The sequence below is a fragment of the Nylanderia fulva genome, unplaced genomic scaffold, assembly GCF_048542155.1.
Source record: "Nylanderia fulva isolate GAGA-0341 unplaced genomic scaffold, ASM4854215v1 Scaffold201, whole genome shotgun sequence".
NCBI lineage: Eukaryota > Metazoa > Arthropoda > Insecta > Hymenoptera > Formicidae > Nylanderia > Nylanderia fulva.
In genome coordinates this window covers 47,501-67,688 of record NW_028190266.1, presented here as the reverse complement: position 1 = coordinate 67,688, position 20,188 = coordinate 47,501, and the positions used below count along the sequence as shown (strand labels likewise).

The 20,188-nt window shown below is 46.1% G+C and overlaps 2 pseudogenes; both read right to left on the bottom strand.

The window, feature by feature from the left end:
* Positions 1–8,636: 8,636 nt before the first annotated feature.
* On the bottom strand, positions 8,637–11,026 carry LOC146723368 (uncharacterized; annotated as a pseudogene).
* A 7,050-nt stretch (positions 11,027–18,076) lies between these two features.
* Positions 18,077–20,149, bottom strand: LOC146723367 (large subunit ribosomal RNA; annotated as a pseudogene).
* Positions 20,150–20,188: the final 39 nt, after the last annotated feature.

Below are 20,188 nucleotides of genomic sequence, written 5' to 3'. Positions count from 1 at the left end.
AGTGGAAAAATAATATTTTCATGATATGATTTACTTTTTTTATAAATTCTTTAGATTCGATTTTTTTCATACTTGTTACATGAACTACAAATAGCAACTACCAATATATTAGCACGGGCTATATGTGCACCTTTTTTATATAACTTAATTGCTTGCATATTCGATGAATGACATAGCTATTCAAAAGAAGAATTTTTTTATTTACTTTTGGAATATCTTTACAATAACTGTTTTATGGAAAACATGATGTCAAAATTGCCAAAATATAATGTATTATACATAATTTTGTACTTAAATTGGTTAGTACAGCGACAATACAAAATTATGTATAATACATTATATATTTCGGCTATTTTGACGACATCATATTTTCCGTAAAACGGTTATTATAACGACACTCCAAAAGCAAATATAGAAATTCTTCTTTTGAATAGCTATATCATTAATCGAATATGCAAGCAATCAAGATATACAGAGGAGTAGATGTAACTGTGGCATGTCAGGTTTTTAAGATATCTTAATTTGAAAATTCGAAAACTACAGTCTCAAGCATTTATTACACGTTTCAATAAGATATAACTTTTAATTGGGATTGATACAAATTTTTTCGACAGTTTAAACTAAAGCTTAAGGCTAGTTTATGTAACAAATATGAAAACGGTCGAGTCTAAAGAGTTTATAAAAAAATTAACCGAACCTCAAAAGATTTTATATATTGGTATAAGAAAAAGTGCGAAAAGTAATATTTTCAAGGTTATGATTTATTTTTTTTTATGAACTTTTTAGATTTGAACATTTTATATTTGATACATAAACTACAAATACTTACTATCAATATATCAGCACGGGCCACATTTGCATCTTCTCCTATATACAAGGTGGACCATTTTAATCAATCCTTTATCCTTTATCATTGCGTGGATTGGTTAAATGGTTCACCCTGTATATCTTGATTGCTTGTATATTCTATGAATGATATAGCTATTATATTTTTATTTATTTTTGGAGTGGCGTCATAATAACCGTTTTATGGAAAATATGATGTCGTTAAAATAGCCGAAATATATAATGTATTATACATAACTTGGTACTGTCGCTGTACTAACCGATCTATACTTAATTGCTTATACATTTGTACCAGTGCATTTTATCATGAAATTATAAGTAATGTATACGTCAGGGAGTCAATGTACTCTTATGTATATCATAAAATGTTTGATTTTTTGATGTCGCCAAAATAGCCTATTGACATATATATATATATATATATATATATATAAATATATAGAACATATATATATATATATATAAATAGAATATATATATATATATAGAATATATATATATATATATATATAGAAACGTTTTGGATGTACGTTCTGGTTATTCAGAGGCGATCTATTCGTTTGCTGATAACTGTACAAAATATTTTACCCCAGATGCAGTTTGCATGTGCGCAAAAATCTCAGAAGCGATATTGCAATGTTGAAACTTTATAACTTATCATGTGATAGTGACTTTCACGTAATCTTTATGACTGTGCAAGGTCAACACTAATGGTACTATTTTATGGTTCCTTTGAAACCGTACAACTTTTGTTGTTTTATTATAAAATGCATTGAAACAAAGAGATATTAGGGGTAGTAAAAATGGGACACCTTGTATAAATACACATGTATTGTGTATATGTATGTGTAACAACCTGTGTATATATAATTTTTATATAATTATAAATTATATAAAATGGGACACCCTGTATATGTATGTGTGTGTCGATTGACAACTTTTTTATTGCGACATCTGTCGAGTTTTGTCGATAATTATATTTAAAAAATCTTCATTATCGACCCTATCGGAGTTCGCCCGTGCATTTAGGATCCCCTTAAGTCGTGATCTACTTGTTAATGAAAGAGAACGGAGATGAAAGGTTAATCTATGTGAGACTGCCCTTCACCCGTTAATTAGTTAAACTTGTATCAATTATAGTTATAATTAAATGATACTGAAAGAAAATTGGTAATAATGTGGGTGAAGAAAGAAAAGGGTTTGAAGAGGAGTATTGATATCTATCAAGGCCGGAAATGAAGTTTGTATGTTATCGGCTATAAGTAAAGTATCTCTAAGTGGTAAAGTAAATTGCTATTTTATCATCAGTTAGTAAAAGTGTCTCTAAGTGGTAAAGTGGATTTCTATTTTATCATTAGTTGGTAAAAGTATCTCTAAGTGGTAAGGTGGATTTCTATTTTATTGTTAGTTGGTAACGTAAAGAATATTAATATTTGTACCTTCAAACATCGAGGGTTAACGTTTTAAACACTGAAATAATGATTATAATAGTTTGCATTAAAAGAAGAGAGATAGTGATGCAGGGAGAGGGTAAGGATTTGAATGAGTATTAATATCGATATTCTGAATATTAATACTCGATATGTCGATAGTTTTCAGGCTTAGAAATAAATAAATTCTCAATGATTCGTCAAGATCACTGTCAGTCGGTGTGGTAAAGTATTCGCAACTATTTGAAAATGCAAGGTGTAAAAAGCATAAAAGGGATAGAGAGATAGGTGTTCATCCGGCTAGGCCGGGTTCTCTGGTCCTTGTCTTAATAGGCTAATGCAACGTTCACTTTACTAAACGTGCACCTCAGAGATGACTTGCGAATGTACCTTCTGACAGGATATAGTTTCTAATGTGTACAGAGGAATTAGCGGCATTCAATTCGCTAATATGTGGTAGGATACAGGGTTACATACATATATAAATAAGCAGTGGTACAATAAAATACATAAGTATATTTATTATAATGGATTGAATAAGTATGCAATATTGGTTAAATGGTATTGAATAGTATTGGATAAAATATTGGATAGATCGACGATTGTAACGCAGACGTGTGCAGATGCAAATCGTAGATTGAAAAAATATCGAGAATGCAGAGTAATATATGGCTTATATCTATATTCAAAATTCAGAGTTCGGAATGTAACGTAAGATTGAGTCAGTATTGGATAATTAAATATAATGATTAAATATAATGAGTGTCCGTCGCGCTTTACTATTTAGGGATATGTAAACTGGCTTAAATACTCACAAGGTTAGACAATGTCTAATGTGCCTTGCTATGGTACACTTCGCTACTGTGTTCTTCCCTCTGAGTCTGAAGATCTGAGGAGCCTCGGTACCTCGGTCCGAAATGGCGGCTATGTCTCACCAAAATGGCGGCTATGTCTCGTTGTCTTCACGACCCCGTAGTATTTGCTGGTTGAGTGCGGATTGTTGTTGACTGGAACCACTGCGACGAAATCACTGCCGTTCCGTGCCGGGTGCAGGGTTTATACCGTAAAATGTGGCTCGCTTTTCCCATCGGGCGATGCAGCTTAGCCAATGGCAAGAGAGATATGCCGGGGAAGTACCGGAGACAATCTGTTCTTGGTAGAGATTGCGACGGTTAAGTCCCGGGAGATAACTTCTTAGTAGTGATAGCGGCGTTCTTTTGATGACTCATCGCCGGGCGCTCCGACTTTCCTTATCGTATTCTTAGTAGCGATAGCGGTGCTTCTTTGGTGACTCATCGCTATGCGGCTTGCAACGGGCCTTGCAGGTTGCAACGTGTTTCAGCGTTGCATCATGCATTGCATCATGCTTCTGGAATGTAACGGTCTTCAACCGCCTTTCTAGAACCTTCTAGAATCTTTTAGATGTTTCTTGAAAGTAAAAGCCGAGTTCACATAATAATGTTTCATACCTAATTATCTCATCATTATAGTATACTACTTTATAAGCGATATTTAGGTATTATCCCTTAGAATTTGCGATTTGAAATAAAATGCATTGGACAGTTAAAACTTATCAATTTACATTACATTGCATAGCTATATGTAAAAAGCATCGCCTAAAGAATAGTTCTACATATTCGTGGCTGTATGAAGTGTGTAAAACACTCAGGGGTTGGAGCGTACGACGGGTATAGTATAATTAGGGGTTATGGACATACAATGTGTACGGTGCCTAGGGGCTCGCAAGTATAAATGGTGCAGCGTATACGGGGGCATTAGTAGCATGCAATGCGTACGGTGTTTCAGGGGTTAGAACATACATTCGTTGTCTGATTTAGGCGCGCTTATTCTCTAACTTTTATGTTTCCTAACGAATGATCCGGAGCAAAGCACCCTTGTTAATTATGCTTTTTATGATAAAAATATTATTTAAAAGTGGGTTGCTACTCCCGTTGTCATTTGTGAGAAGACATGTTTTAACTTATAAGTAATTATATGTGAGATTAAATATTTGTTAATACCGGTCTTTCATGTAGGTTAGAGATTGTCATGACTAATATGTTAAAGAATAAAATTTTGAAAAAGATTGAGACTTTGAAATTTGTCTGGACGTTACACTTTTCAAACTCGGACGAAATCCGAAAGCGGTATCGCTTTGTTCAGATACCCGAGGATCTATTATATCGGACTCCGTGCCGGAAAGTCGGCGAGATGTCGAGCCTCACAGCAAGATGCGGTGTCGCGGGGTCAGCGTTTTGCTTAGCCCGGTGTCACGGGGTCAGCGTTTTGCATAGCCCATAGCGCACTGCGACATATACCAGGATGGTCGTGGCATATTCGTGGCGTCAGAGTATACGTGCTCGCAATAGATGTTAGAAACTGAGTTTATGCACGTTGGTCGTCATAGTATAAGAGAAATTTTTAAAATTTCTTGGTGAAGAGCGGCAAAAGCAAAATATAAAATAAAAGTGAAAATTTTCTCATAAAAAAAGGCCGGTCACATGGTGTTACGTGAACACCACGCGCCGACCTTTCAGCACTTTGTTCACCACTGCGGGAGGTATTACCACGGTGGAGAGCTCAACGCTCTTAGGATGCTCCATCAAACTCGAGACCGGGATGAGCTTCGCAGCCACCGACTGTGGATACCTCGTCCCTTTCGGGGCCCACAGTGGGACGCGTCAGCTCTTTTAAAACATAAGTTTCCACTCGGCCAGTCAGGAGCTCGTGCCTAGGAGCATCCAGTTTCAGAGGGGAATACCTCTCCGAGGCCGGCAGGCAAGCCAGGCCATCAGGATTACAGTACTCACCCTCCTACGAGTTTTGGTCTGTGTTTACTACTGGTCCTTTTGGACGCAGTTGCCAACTCTTCTCCAGCTGCCGTATTGGTTGCAGCATATCCTTATTTGCCACTCTGTGCGCATCTTGCCGCTTAGCCTGGCGAATCGCCGACACCGGCATTATTTAAGTTATCCCTGTGCGTATGGATTTGATACTTGGGCTCCCGCAAAGACGGCGCCCTTCATTCCCTCGATACATGGAGGAGCTCATATGCCCACCCCGCCCCCGCCACAACATTGCAGCAGAGACAAGAGATATGGCCACCTCGCCAGTAGGGACATTTTTCATTTAGTTCTTCTAACTAAGCGGTTCGAGCCTCCACTCATTACCGCGTTATGGCTCTTGCTTTTTATATGTTCTTTTGCTTGTATAATTTTGGGGTGATCATATATTCCCTTCGATCACTTTCAGGTCCTTTAGCCGTCAGCCACACCGCAGCTGCCGTTTCCGTCCCTAACCACGAGGAGGCGGACCTGCTTTGTCTAGCATTTTTACATATATTTTTCTTCTCTCAAATACTTCCTTTATGTATTTTATAAGTTTATTGAAGTTATTTCATCGGCAATATAATCCTTTAAGTTCTTTCTTCTATCTTTGAGTTCCTCATATCTTAGGTCCTCGTAACCCGTACAATCCTGCAGCAAATGCGTGTTGATTTCCTCTTCTCCACATGCCGGGCAATCTTTGCTTTCACACGCTCCACGTTTATAGAGTGTGCTGTTAATTGAGCCATAATCTGTTAGAATGTATGTACATTCTCTGCTTGGTTTGAACCACTTGTTTTGATTTGCAAATTTTACTTCTTTAATAAACTGGAATGTTGTTCTTCCATGTTCATCTTCCGTCCATCTTCTTTGCCATTCCTTCTCCACTTCCTTCTTTATCAGAGTAGTTTCCTCCTCCACGCTAATGTTCCTTTGTCCTGCTTTGTATTTGTATCCTTTCCACGCCACATTAATGTTTCTCTTCATTTTATTTATAATTCCTTGTTGAATTATCTCCAAGTCCATAGGCATCATTCCACTGATTATCTGCATGGCACTGGTTGATGCAGTTCTGCAAGCTCTTGTTATTACCATCAGTATCGCCCGCTGTGCTGCCAGAATGTGTCTTTTGACTGTCACCGTTGATACCTTGTCGTACCATAAGGCCGCAGCATATGTGGTATATCCAGTATATCCAGAACATTTTTCTTAAGTCCCCATTCCTCTTTTGCGACTCTCCGCACGTGCATAATAAATTTCATCAATTTATCTATGATATACTTAGCATGTGTTACAAAGCTTAATTTGTCATCAATCTGTATACCGAGGTACTTAACCTCGGAGGAAAAACCAATCGTTTGCTTGTCTATTTTTAATCTAGGCATTCTCTCTTTATCAAACTTGCCCTTCATCAAGAGCGCTGTTGTCTTTGATGCGGATATTTTTAATTTGTTCAGTGAGCACCATTTATTTATCATCTCTATTACTCTAGCCCCTATTTTTTCTAATTTGATTCTTGAGTTACCTTTTATTAAAATTGCCAGGTCGTCAGCGTACGCAATTGCGTCGATTTCTTCCTTCATCTTTGTCAATTCACATAGTAGTGTATCTATCACGAAATTCCACATAGTTGGTCTTATTATTGATCCTTGTGGGCATCCTTTTTGCATTGGCTTACTAACTTCTTTAAAGTTGGATTTAACCACCACTTTTCTTCTGCTAAAATAGCTGTCTATAATTTTAACCAGGGTGCTGCATTGCGCCTTTACTAGTCTATTCTTAATAGCAGGCCACCACAGGTTATCAAAAGCCCCTTCGATATCAACAAAGAGGGCAATCACATACTTTTTGCTGGTGTTCAGTCCTTCTCTAAATGCGATTAGTGCGTTTTCCGTGGAGCAGCCTGTCTTGAAGCCAAATTGCCTATCACTTTCTAGGTTAGTCTCCTTATAGCACGTCACGATTCTGCTTATCAGGATTCTCTCAAAGATTTTTCCTACAACCGGTAACAGAGCTATTGGTCTATATGAATTTAGTTTGCTTCGATCCTTCCCACTATCTTTTAGGATTATTCGAAGCAAAGCGGTCTTCTATTCATTGGGGAAAATTTGGTCTTTTAGGCATTTGTTTAGTACTTGCCTCAGTACATCTTTATTGTTTGCCCAGACCGCTTTTACAATTTCCCCTTTAATACCATCCACTCCTGGAGCTTTGTTTCTTTTGATCTTTTTAATGGCAGTCTTCAGTTCTTCCTCTGACACCTCCAGTTCTAGATTACAATTGTAGTAATTCCTGTTTTGAGATCTAATTTCAGCATGTATGCCGTCTTCTTTTGTCTTGTCGTCTGCCGGAACACATTTATTTAGTAGAGCATTTATTGTTTCTGTCCAGTCTTTGGTGTGCTGGCCAGACGGCAGTATTAGCGTACAGAAATAATTCGATTTTTTTAATTTTATCTCTGACGATTTTGTAAATAATACTCCATGGATCTTCATTGCCAGTTTTTGTGACAAAGCTTCTCCATGCAGCAGTCTTTTCTCTCTTTATTTGTGAGACGTACTTGTTTCTGATTTTTCTATACTGGTTTGCGTACACTTCTAGATTTTGTAGATCCAGTTTCTTTGCTCTAGCCAGACACTTCTTGGCTTTATTCGCTTGTGCCCTTAGCGTGGATAATTTCTCCGTTCACCATGGCATTGTTCTATTTGCTAATCTTTTCTTTGGTATAGCGCTATCACAGATTTTATATAACATGTTATTGAATTGCTGTACCACCTTATTGGCACTGCTGCCTTCTATGCTGCTGGCATATTCGTTATTAAAATAAGTTCTCATTAACATGTTAAAAGTATCCCAGTTTGCCTTTCTCAAATTATAACCACTTTGCGCGTTCCACTTTACTTCACTAGGTGCTGTCTTTCCAATTTCTACAATAATCAGGTTGTGGTCGCTTGTTGTACATCTTGTATCCACTTCCCATCTATTTATCTGTTTGGCCATGCTTTCACTTGCTAGGGTTACGTCGATGTTTGACTCCCCCTGGCTCGACATATACGTGTGCGGATTATTTGGTTGATTTAGTATTTGCAAATTATGGTACATTATAAACTCCTCAAGCTCTTGTCCTCTTTCATCCATGGTTTCCGCAAACCACCATGCTGATTTAGCATTTGCGTCCATTGTCAGGACCACCTTTTTGCCCGATAGTTCCCTTAATGCCATTTCTAGATCGTCCAGTATCGGTCTCAGATCTAAAGAGAACTGGCAGTAAACATTTATAATGTAAAATTGCTCATACTTAGTGCACACCTGGAAACACATGATATGTTCTGTTTCCAGATTAGCATTTTGGAAGATGTCCATTTTGTTTTCTCTCACAACAGCAGCCACCCAGGCATAATCTTTATCAGGCTGTATAACTTTTAATCCCGGGGCCGTATAACCCCTTGTCTTTCCTTTATATATGTTTGGCTCTTGGATACATAGTATATCCAGGTCATACTCGTTAAAAATATGCTCCAAGTTGACCGCCGCCGCACGCGATCTGCGCGCATTTATTTGGGCTATTTTTAATCCCATTTTACTTTATTGTGGTAAATGTCCACTTGTTTCAGGTACTCTGGGCATTCTTTATCTTTCACATTGTGATTGAATTCTTTTCGTCTTGTGCAAATACCATTAATACATCTTGGCTCCTTCGCTTTATCATATTCTTTCCTAAGATGTTCCTTACTGCCGCAGGTTTCGCATAGTTGTTCCTTGACTGAGCACACCTTTGCTACGTGTCCAAATACATAGCACTTGAAACATCTCACTACATTTATATATTCTTTGACTCTATATGTCTGCCATTTCATGTAAATTCTTCTTCTACTTAGGAGACTATTTACGTGGATTCCAGGTAATTATATAATCCAATTTGATTTGCCTTCCTTGGTTCTGTATTGGTATTTTATTATAACCTCTTCTTTTAGTTTTTCGATCTCCATATCATTTAAATGGTCAAAATTTTTATTTATTAGATCCTGTCTGATTTCATCTTCTTTGAGCTCTTTGTTTACGTCGTAGATAATAACTGACGGGAAGAACTTTTTGGGCTATTCGATTTTTAGCTTATTTTTGCCTAATTCCACTCTGTTTATAAGTTCCACATCTTTCATACTATCCACTTCCACTATTACTCTTTTCCTTCTCATTTTAGACTTAGGGCGATTAAATTTGGCGGTAATTTTGGTGTGTCTAATCGAGATAAATTTGATACACGAAATGTTATAGTGTTGCCGTATATTAGAGATTTGAGCAAAAATATTACTCGTTGCATAAACAAAAATGGAATCGGTGTAGTATATACCGTTCCAAAAAAATTAGACACTTTGATAAAAAGAGGAAAAAGATAGTATTGATAACTTAAAAAAAACCGATGTCGTCTATAAGATCGAATGCGCGAATTGCGACTCTACATATATTGGACAAACAAAGCGACATTTAGAAACACGTATTAAGGAACATAAAAATAACATTAAAAAAGACTCGACATCACACTCAGTTGTTAGTTTGCATCGGACTTGTAACGATCATGAGTTCCGTTGGGATTCTCCTGTGATTCTGCACCAAGAAAAACAAACGAGAAAAAGAGAAATAGCAGAAATGTTCTATATAAAAAACCAAAGAAAAAGCATTAATTTACAAAAAGATACGGAGAATTTCAGTGGGATTTATGATCGCGTTCTTGAAGCTATTTAATATATTATATTGTCATATGTTACATATTTATTTATTTATTTATTTATTTATCTATTTATTTGACTTTGTATTGACGGTTTAAAAATTGCGAAAGACACAGTACTTTGGTTTTATATTTCCTCAACGCGTAATGACTAAGTTTTCTACTAACAGTCAACATCTATTTATTTCGGGCTTACTTCTGTCAGTTATACATTGTTCATCAAAACAATGGTTAATTTTGTCGGGGGTTTGCTGTAAATATGATTTATTGTATTAATCTGGTATGTAAACATATATATTTTTGTAAATTTATAATTATTTGTATGATTAAGCGCATTAAGATTATATTTATATGTATATAATTGTTTATAGATTACTTGAAAAGGGCTGCAATGACAGCCGAAACGTTGTAAATTAAACTAATTATTTAAAATAAATTATTGCCAGTCTGGTCGACTTTAAAAATTGGAGGAGAGTTTTTCATTATTTATTACTGGCGACTCTTAAGGATTATCATTTCTTCTCCTTTACGTTTCCCAGGCTCTTCAGAAACTGTTCTTTTATTTTCTTGTTTGTTCTCGAATCTTCCTCATCTATTTCTGGCTTTACTAAAATAACTTCTTTTTTCTGGGCCTCTCTATTTTTGTCAGGACTTCCAAGTTTTCGCGAGAAGCCTGAACGAACTCCTACCACGGCTTCTGAGTAAGTTGCCTTCTTCACTTGTTCCCTGCAACTTGCATCGTATAGGGCTTGAAATTTTTCCCTCTCAAGAATTTCCTTCTGCAGTCTATGCTCTAGATTCGCCCAGCTTTCCAAGATAAAGCGGATCGCCACTCTGCTTATCTTGTTACTATCATTAAAGACAAAACGTTCTAACTTTTCTCTCTCAGCACGGACTTCCTCTAATGAACTCCCGTCCACTATGTGCTTGACACTCACCACCTCTCCTTTATCTCTTTCGGTGCCCATTGGAGACACCGATCTCAAACTTACACTCTGTTCTTCTTCATTTTCGGGCTCCGGGGCCTGTCCCGCCTTTGAGCTGCAAGCTACAGTCTCGGGTGGTGACCTGTTCACAGATCCTCTTCTGGCAAAGGGGTCCCCTTCTGGACCTCTTTTATCGGTTTTACTTTTCAAAACCTGTGTTTTGGCTACTGGCTTTTGTAATTTATTTTGGTATTGTAATTTGAAATCATCCATGTTGTTCCCACGAATACGGCGAGAAGGGTAGTCCACCCTGGCAGAGCTCCCAATACCAAGGGTAAGCCTAATTTCTCTGGGGGTTCGGCAGGTACCCCAGAGTTTAGCCGCTAGTGTCCGTCTGCCCTACGGACATGCATCTCCTCGCCGCGCGCAATTACTTGAGATTGGGGGTGTTTATTAGAAAGGGTTTTATTTTGCGACCTAGGCGGTTAAGCCAAGGCCCCCGTTCCCTAAAGACATAACCTAGGGGTTACGGTATGGGACCCGAGAATTGAATCTCGGGACTATGTATACCACAGCGTACAGAGCACACTTAGCAACCAGAAGGTGGGCCCCCTCACCACGACCAGGTGGTGCTCCACGAGAGGGTAGTAGTAATAGATAGAGACAGTGGGAATCTCGTTAATCCATTCATGCGCGTCACTAATTAGATGACGAGGCATTTGGCTATGTTTCGCCTACGGTGCGCGACGACTGCTACAAAATCACAGTCGCCACCGACAGCGATATTGCAGAGCTGTTTACTGTTGGTGTTCGCAGTCAACACCCTGGAGCGTGAAGGTCGGAGCTAGCCAAAGGCAGCTCGTACTTCACCTCGATCATTCACGCAATCATTCAAACTCGCGCGATTGATGCGGAGGCCCCCAACTCTACGCGCCATCTATCATGCACCACCAGATGAGGCCACGTTCCGCCTTCCCTCGTTATAACGCGATGTCATTGCGTTAAAACGTTTCCAATTCAGCAATGAGCCCCACAAGACCCGATTCGTCAACGTTCAAAGCTGGGCGGACGTTAAACCCAGCCCCCGCAACTCAGACTCGCTTCGAAAGCTCCAGACACCTCGCCACGAGATAGTAATGGCGGTAAAACGAACATTATTTCGTGGTACTCCTGTGCGCTCCGCCACAGCGGCTGCCAGATTATTACATGACCGGTACTTCTCCACCTTACGCTCGTGAAACATCTCCAACGCGGTTTCGCTAGACACTACCTGCGCGTCTACGACCACTGCCTCATCACCCTTAGCAATGGTCAGGTCGGGCCGCCTCCGGCCGGCAGATGTCGAATACGCTAGTTCCGCATTGACGCGCCATCCCTTCTGCTGTAAATAGCCACCAACTTGACGGCATAGGTCGTCATGCCGCAGGATTCTCCCTCCGTGCGTTCTGAAACAACGTTGCACGCAGTGAGCCGGCGTCTCGGTTTCGGGACAACCGGCACGACAGCGATTATCGCGCCCAACACGATCTCGGGAGCATCTCGCTCTAGACGGTATGCAGTTAACCCGTATGTGGTAATAGTGCACGTAGTCGGCACCTGGGATGGCATCGGCGCCAGCCGATACCCAGTAGGAGCTCAGGTTGGAGGCTGCAACCTCTCTGAGTCCACTCCCATCGCACGACTCGCGCAACCAGGCCGCACACTGCTGTCTGAGCTCAGCGGTTGTAGTCACTCTGTGACCCCGCACTCGCATCTGGTTTTCACATCAGACAAGCTGCCTAGCCACATACGTGGTTTCGGCAGCCGCGCATGCTGCGGGTAGAGTACTCCGACACAACCGCTGCAGTCGGTTATGCTACAGAATTGGGATCAAAGTTCTCAATAGAGGCATTCCAAGCCCGCCACTCTGTATCGGCGCATGCAGGTATCCAGCAGGAACATCATGGGGAAAACGTAGCCATCGTCGCACCGCGGTGCGTACGATGATATCCTTACCCTTGAGGGTTTTGGCCGAGACCGTACCCACTGTCCATCGGTGATAATACCGTGGAAGGAGACAGTCACGCAACAACCTCAGCCGCTGTTGCGGCTTAAGAGGTGCCCTCGTGAGTTGCTCGATGGCATGAGCTAAGGGTGGATCGCTTGCGAGTTCCCTAGCACCTGTGTATTCGCAGCCCAGATACGTCCAGACATCGACCAGGGATCTTTGCGGTATCATCGCTCCCTCCAAGGTGAAATAAGGTGTGGTGTCCACCTTCACCTTCTTGTCTCTGCCGGACGCCACTATGGACAGCACTCCGGTCTTTCTCGCGTTGATCTCGAGCCCATTTCGCATAAAGGCGTCATGAAGCCGTGTCAAGTTCTCCTGCAGACCATCTCTGGTAGAGGCCAGGAGCACAATGTCGTCTGCGTAGCCCAGCGCATTGATAAGCCGGCCACCCAACCGATAGCCAACGTTCTCCGAGAGAATTCCTAGTGCTCTATCTACGATCAGATTGAACAGCAGGGGCGACAACGGATCACCCTTTTTTTTTTTTTTTTTTTTTTTTTTTTACGACTGGAATGTGTATACACATACCCGCCGCCTCGGGGGAGGCTTTGGGTTATGCGGGGATGGGAGAGGGCTGAGGGCCCAACTCCCGACCCGCTAAACCAGTCGGTGGTCCTCCTGGAGCTACTCGGAAACCCCGGGAATCGCTTTCGCATGCAACCGGGGTTTCCGAAGCGCCGTGACGCACCCCTTTCGGGTGTGCCCCTCCCGTTTGGCGGGCAAGCCCGCCAGGCGGAGAGGAGTGGGGACCACCACCACTCCTCTCCCCTCCGTGGAGAGTCGCGTGCAATGAACTCGAAGGGCCCCCGCCCTTTGAGTTCTGCGGCTCTCCTGTCTCGGGTGTTGGCGCCCCTTCCGCCTCCGAAGGGGGTTAGGATCCGGCGCCAGACACCCGGGACCTCTCCCGGGAGACTCCCTCCTTGGAGGCAGTCTCCCTCAGCGGAAGGGAGGGCCCACCCTAAGGGTGGGATCGCGTCCCCTCCGTTCCGCCTCTCCCGTTGGTGTTTCTCCTTCGGGGACCGGGCTCCCTCCTTCCCCAGAATGGGTTGGGATTCGGCCTTGGTCCCCGAAGGAGCCCTCTTTCTCACCTCTATCGAGCGGGATCGGGGAGAGAGAGCAAGTTCCCTCTCCTCTATCCCGCCCCCTCCTCGATCTCCTCAATCTCTCGCCGCCTGGGCGGCAAACCTTCTCCCTCGTAGGCCGACCCTCTTGCGCCGCATTGGGGGCGCATCAGGGTCGGCCTCTCTCTCTCTTTCGGCCGCCTCCTTCCGCGTGAGGACGTCCTCACAGAAGGAGGCGACCGCCTCCATTTAAGTGGGCTTTTCAGCATGGCCTTGACCATGCTGGGAAGCCCAAGGTCCCCCCCGATGACGTTGGTCAGGGCACGGCGCTGGTCTGCCCAAGCTGGGCAATGTTCGACCGTGTGTTGCGCCGTGTCCCTGACCTCCGTACAGTGGTGGCATCTCCGCGATGGCTCCCTCCGCGCCTTGTCGTGCAGGTACTCTCCGAAGCACCCGTGCCCGGTGAGCACCTGCACGACTCTATATGAGAGTCCGGGCTTTCTCGACAGCCACTCCCGAAGTACTGGCTGGATGGCCTGGACGGCCCGCAGTCCGGCTCTTGGTCGGAGGAGAGCCTCCGACCATTTCTCCACCGCCTGGTGTTTAGTCAGACGGCGGGCCGCCTCCATCGCCTTTGGTGTTATGATGCGACCCCGCCGGCGGAGGTCATCCTTTCGATCGTACATTTGTTTGTACGCCCCCGCCAGCAGGTCCCAGGGAATGGACCCTGACACCGCCAAAGCCGCCTCCAATGGGAGCGTCCGGTATCCGCGGACGAGCCTGATGGCTAGCTTCCGCTGTAAACTCAGCAGAAGCTTCTGACTTTGCGCCCTCAGGCCGCCCGCCCACACTGGCGCTCCGTAGAGCGCCATGGATCCGACCGCCCCCATGTAGAGGCGGCGTATCTTTTCCTTGGGCCCCCCGATGTTGGGCAGCAAGCAGCCAATCGAGTTGACTGCCGCCCTTACTCGGGGGGCAAGGCGACGGAAATGTTCCACCCAGCCCCAGCGACTGTCGAGGGTGAGCCCCAAGTATTTAATATGGGGCTTCACCTCCACCCGAACTCCCTCTACCTCGATGTAGGACTGAGGCGGCCCCCCCCTAGGACCGTTAAAGTGAATACACTCGGTCTTCTGGAGGGCCACGCTCAGTCCCAAGGCGCGGATCTTGCCTATAACAAGCTCGACGCCCACTGCCGATAAGCGTCGAGCTTCCCCCCAATCCTTCCCCCGGGCAAGCACCAGTGTGTCGTCGGCATAACACACAAGGTGCACGCCCGGGAGAAGTGCGCCCCGCAGAACCCAGTCATACCCGATGTTCCACAGGAGCGGTCCCAGGACCGACCCCTGTGGAACCCCCCTATTAATTTTCTTCTTGTGCGGCACTTGGTACCGCCCCGTGTACGAGATCCACCTGTCCTTAAGGTAGTCCCCGATCACCTCCTGTAAGTAGCGAGGCACCTCGTGGTATTGGAGTGCCTCGCGTATATGTCTCCAAGGCAGCGTGTTGAACGCGTTCGAGATGTCCAAGCTCGTCGCGATCAACACACCGCCCCCCCCACAACTTCATCCGAGAGGGCTTTGACATGCTTAATAGCATCTATCGTCGATCTGCCCTCTCGGAATCCGTATTGACATTCGGAGAGATCGGGTCCCACCCCGGACAGGACAACGGATCACCCTGTCTCACGCCACGGCCGATCTTGATGGCCGACTCTTCGTCAGCGCTGACCCCCTGAAACTCGGTCAGCGCATTCGAATAGACAGCCCTTACGTACTCTCTAAACTCCCGAGGGAGCTCCAGCTCATCGAGAGTCGTATGAATAGCAGCGTGCGCAACCGTATCGAAAGCTTTCGACAAGTCAACGCACGCCACATGCAGAGAACGACAACACCTCCGGGCGTCCCAAAGCACGGATGAAAGGACTGTGACGTTCTCACATACCCCGTCCACCGGCCGGAACCCCCTTTGGCGTTTGTCGAAGATGTCGAGGGCTGCCAATCTCTTTGCCAATATCTTGTGGAAGTGTCTTGTTATAACAGATCCTATGCTGAGAGGACGGTACTCCGTCGGACCTGGCCGATCGGACATACCTTCCTTCTCAAGGAATACCGTTCTGGTTGTGGCGATTGACGAGGGGATCATCTCTGCCAGGAGTAGCAGATTGAACAGAAGCGCACGAAGAATCGCAGGAACAGCGTTCCACATCCTCGTCGTAATCTGGTCCAATCCGGGCGCAGTGCCAGTCCTTACGAAAATCCTGTTCACCTCTGCAGGTGTTATAGGATCCCAGAGCAAGATCTTATTCGCCACAGAAACTGGATCCGTGGCAGCGCCATCGCCGAGACCGAGGTGAATCTCTCTCGGGCCCGACGTACGGCCCCGGCCAGCACTCGCAGCCTGTGCCGCCTCCCCAAACGACTCAAGCAAGTCCGTCATGTCTCCATCCGCACCGCTGGAGGCCTCTATAATGGGGCACCAGCAGTTAAAGAATTCGACAGCAGACGGCCTCTCGCGCACCGAGTCGCCCTCGAGGATACGCGAAAAACAGGACTTCTTGTTTTTCTTGTAGAGGGATTGCACAATTGCATACTCCCTCTTTCTCTTCTGCTCCTTGCTCTCTCGCTTGACAGGAGGACAGTGCTTTTTTGCTGAAACGCGTTGCGGAGGGCGCACTTGTAGCGGCCGAGAAAAGATCATGTCCATCCATCTCTCGATAGCCAAGACGTCGACCCTCCCCGCCGTCAGAGCATCTCTTGCCGTGCCAGCAAGAGTATCAGCCTCGTAGCTACGGAACGCCGCACTCTGCTCTACGAGTGATTGTATCTTGTCCCGCAGCCTCTGAGAACTTTGTTCAGAGGGAGGCTGATGTGCGCTTTGATCGTCAGTACTAGCCTCAGTGGCCGCAGGGGTGGTGTCGGCTCCTATCATCACCGCACCATCCCTATTGCCCTCATTGATCACAATCGCGCGACGTGATTGGATCTCTTGGCAGAAGTCTCTAACCATCACTCGGTAAGGCTCTTGTCGCCGTTTACCCTTGATGGCTTCGAGACTCCTATTGGGGAACCTTGTCTCCAGATACTGGTTAATGAAAAGTTCCCCGGCTAAGGTGCCTTCAGCCTCAGCGCGTGTCATGAGTCTAGTTTCCTCCACTGACCATCTGGCCTTTACGCGGTCAACATTAATAGCACTGTTGGCTTGTAGTAGGTGAGCACGTACTTTGTGGACACCAAGACCACGCATGGTCCGGAACCTCGCCGAACAATGCTCACAGCTGACCATATCCTTTTCTAGGCTGTCCATTTCAACCTGGCTGGTCCTTATAGTGGTTCGCGACGGACCAGCTGCGACCCCGTCAGAGTCCTCCGCACCTCTCGCGCGCTCTCTCAAGCGAGCACTCGCACGCAGTCCCCGGGCCATCCGAGAACCCGGAACATCAGACTCATTCATCTTTTTCTCCATAATTATCTGCGTGTAGGGGGGCAAACGGATTGACAACCGAGAGCCCTTCAAAAAACCCCGGTCTTTCTTGGCCCCACAACTCACCATGACCGTAGGCGCATGGGCCCTTAGGGGCGCACTTCGCTGTACACTCTCTTAGTCGACACCTACCGAGTCGAAACTTTCGAGGTAGGCCGTTTCCGGAAGCACCACGAAAAGGTGGAGGTACAACTTGAACGTGAGTACCTGAAGGTCCTTACAAGAGGACTGAGACGCATCACGAACCAACCACGACTCTCTGTAAGTACCATCGCGGCGTGTTGCTTTGAGGACCGAGAGAGTCATAATTACTCCTCGCGTTTGCTTGAATTTCTTCACGTTGACATTCAGAGCACTGGGCAGAAATTACATTGCGTCAACACCCGCAAAGGCCATCGCAATGCCATGTTTTAATTAGACAATCGGATTCCCCTAATCCGTGCCAGTTCTGAGCTGAGCGTTGAATGGCGGCCGAAGAGGACGACCACGACGGCTCGCGCCGCCACGGAAGCCACGCAGCAAGGAAGATCCGCGGGAGGCCAAGGCACGGGACCGAGCTCGGATCCCGGGACCGGCGCAAGAACGCCGACCGTTCACCTCGCCCAGGCCCGGCACGTCAGCCAGACCCGCTTCCCGACCAAGCCCGACACGCCCCGCTCCTCAGAGCCAATCCTTATTCCGAAGTTACGGATCCAATTTGCCGACTTCCCGTACCTACATTATTCTATCGACTAGAAACTCTTTACCTTGAAGACCTGCTGCGGATATGGGTACGAACCGGCGCGACACCTCCACGTGGCCCACTCCTGGATTTTCAAGGTTCGAGGGGAAGATCCGGACACCGCCGCAACTGCGGTGCTCTTCGCGTTCCAAACCCTATCTCCCTGCTAGAGGTATTCAGGGAACTCGAACGCTTATACAGAAAAGAACACTCTTAAGGGCCCGAATTGTATGCAGTTCCGCTGCCGGGTTCCGGAGTAGGAACCGGATTCCTTTTCGCCCGACGGGCGTGTGTCTTTCGTATAATATTTATTATTATTTCCCGACACTCGAGTATATTGTACGCCGTCATTGACATAGGATTTCTCCTAGAGCTTAGGATCGACTGACTCGTGTGCAACGGCTGTTCACACGAAACCCTTCTTCACGTCAGTCCTCCAGGGCCTCGCTGGAGTATTTGCTACTACCACCAAGATCTGCACCGACGGCGGCTCCAGGCAGGCTCGCGCCCAGACCCTTCTGCGCTCACCGTCGCGACCCTCCTACTCGTCAGGGCTTCGTCACGACGCGAGAGAAGACTAACGCCCGCTCCCGGTTGCCGCCCCATTTGTCGCTGACGGCAGAGTATAGGCTCGACGCATCAGCGCCATCCATTTTCAGGGCTAGTTGCTTCGGCAGGTGAGTTGTTACACACTCCTTAGCGGATTCCGACTTCCATGGCCACCGTCCTGCTGTCTTAAGCAACCAACGCCTTTCATAGTGTCCCATGAGCGTCGAGTTGGGCGCCTTAACTCTGCGTTTGGTTCATCCCACAGCGCCAGTTCTGCTTACCAAAAATGGCTCACTTGGCACTCTGATCCGAATATGCTCGTGGCTTCATAATTTAAGAAAGCCAGAGATCTCACCCATTTAAAGTTTGAGAATAGGTTGAGGTCGTTTCGGCCCCAAGGCCTCTAATTCACAACAAGGCCATCTTTCGGGTCCCAACGTGTATGCTCTGGGTGCGCCTCTTCTCGCGATGAGAACGAGACGCCCCGGGAGTGCGAGGCCGCATCGCGACGCGGCCCATCTTCCCTAGGTCGACGGCCAGGGCCGACCTTCACTTTCATTACGCCTTTAGGTCTCGCGACAAGTCCCAATGACTCGCGTACATGTTAGACTCCTTGGTCCGTGTTTCAAGACGGGTCCTAAGAGTACCCAAAGCAGTAGCGTCGCCGACCGGTATCGGTCTCCCGCGAGACCGCGGGAGACGTTCGCAGGTTTGTCGAAGGTGTACCGTACTGTAACCAACAGCGGGCCAGGACCGGGGACTGCGCGAAGTCCGTAACCTCCGAGTACCGTGGCGCGCGCTTGCGACGGTCTCGACGCACCGTGAATAGTGCGGCCTGATACCTTGCGCGTACCGCCGAGCAGCCGGCCGGGCGACCGAGGGTTTGTCGCGTGCCGTTTTACCGGCGACGCAACAGACACCATACCCGGGCCGTAGACCGACACCCAGCGAGGTCGCGACGTTCTACTTGGGGAGAAGTGCACGACGACGAGCGCCGAACATTGGCGCACGGTAGCGTGCCCGCGCGCGAGCCGCAAAAACTCCGCGGGACATCGCCGACCGACGCGAAGCCAGCGCCGCTGACGATTAATCTCCCCGTTCGATCTTTTGGGTTTCTTAGGTTTATCCCTAAACGGTTTCACGTACTCTTGAACTCTCTCTTCAAAGTTCTTTTCAACTTTCCCTCACGGTACTTGTTCGCTATCGGTCTCGTGGTCGTATTTAGCCTTAGATGGAGTTTACCACCCACTTAGAGCTGCACTCTCAAGCAACTCGACTCTAAGGAGAGATCCTCCCGAGGCGCGCACCGGTCGCTACGGGCCTGGCACCCTCTACGGGTAAGTGGTCCCATTCAAGATGAACTTGGACGCGACGCGGCACCTCGGGATAAGCGGATCCTCCCAAACATTACATTTCCTTGCGGCGGAACCGCGGGATTCGGTGCTGGGCTCTTTCCTGTTCGCTCGCCGCTACTAAGAAAATCCTGGTTAGTTTCTTTTCTTCCGCTTAATAATATGCTTAAATTCAGCGGGTAATCTCGCCTGCTCTGAGGTCGTCGCATAGTGAGTTTT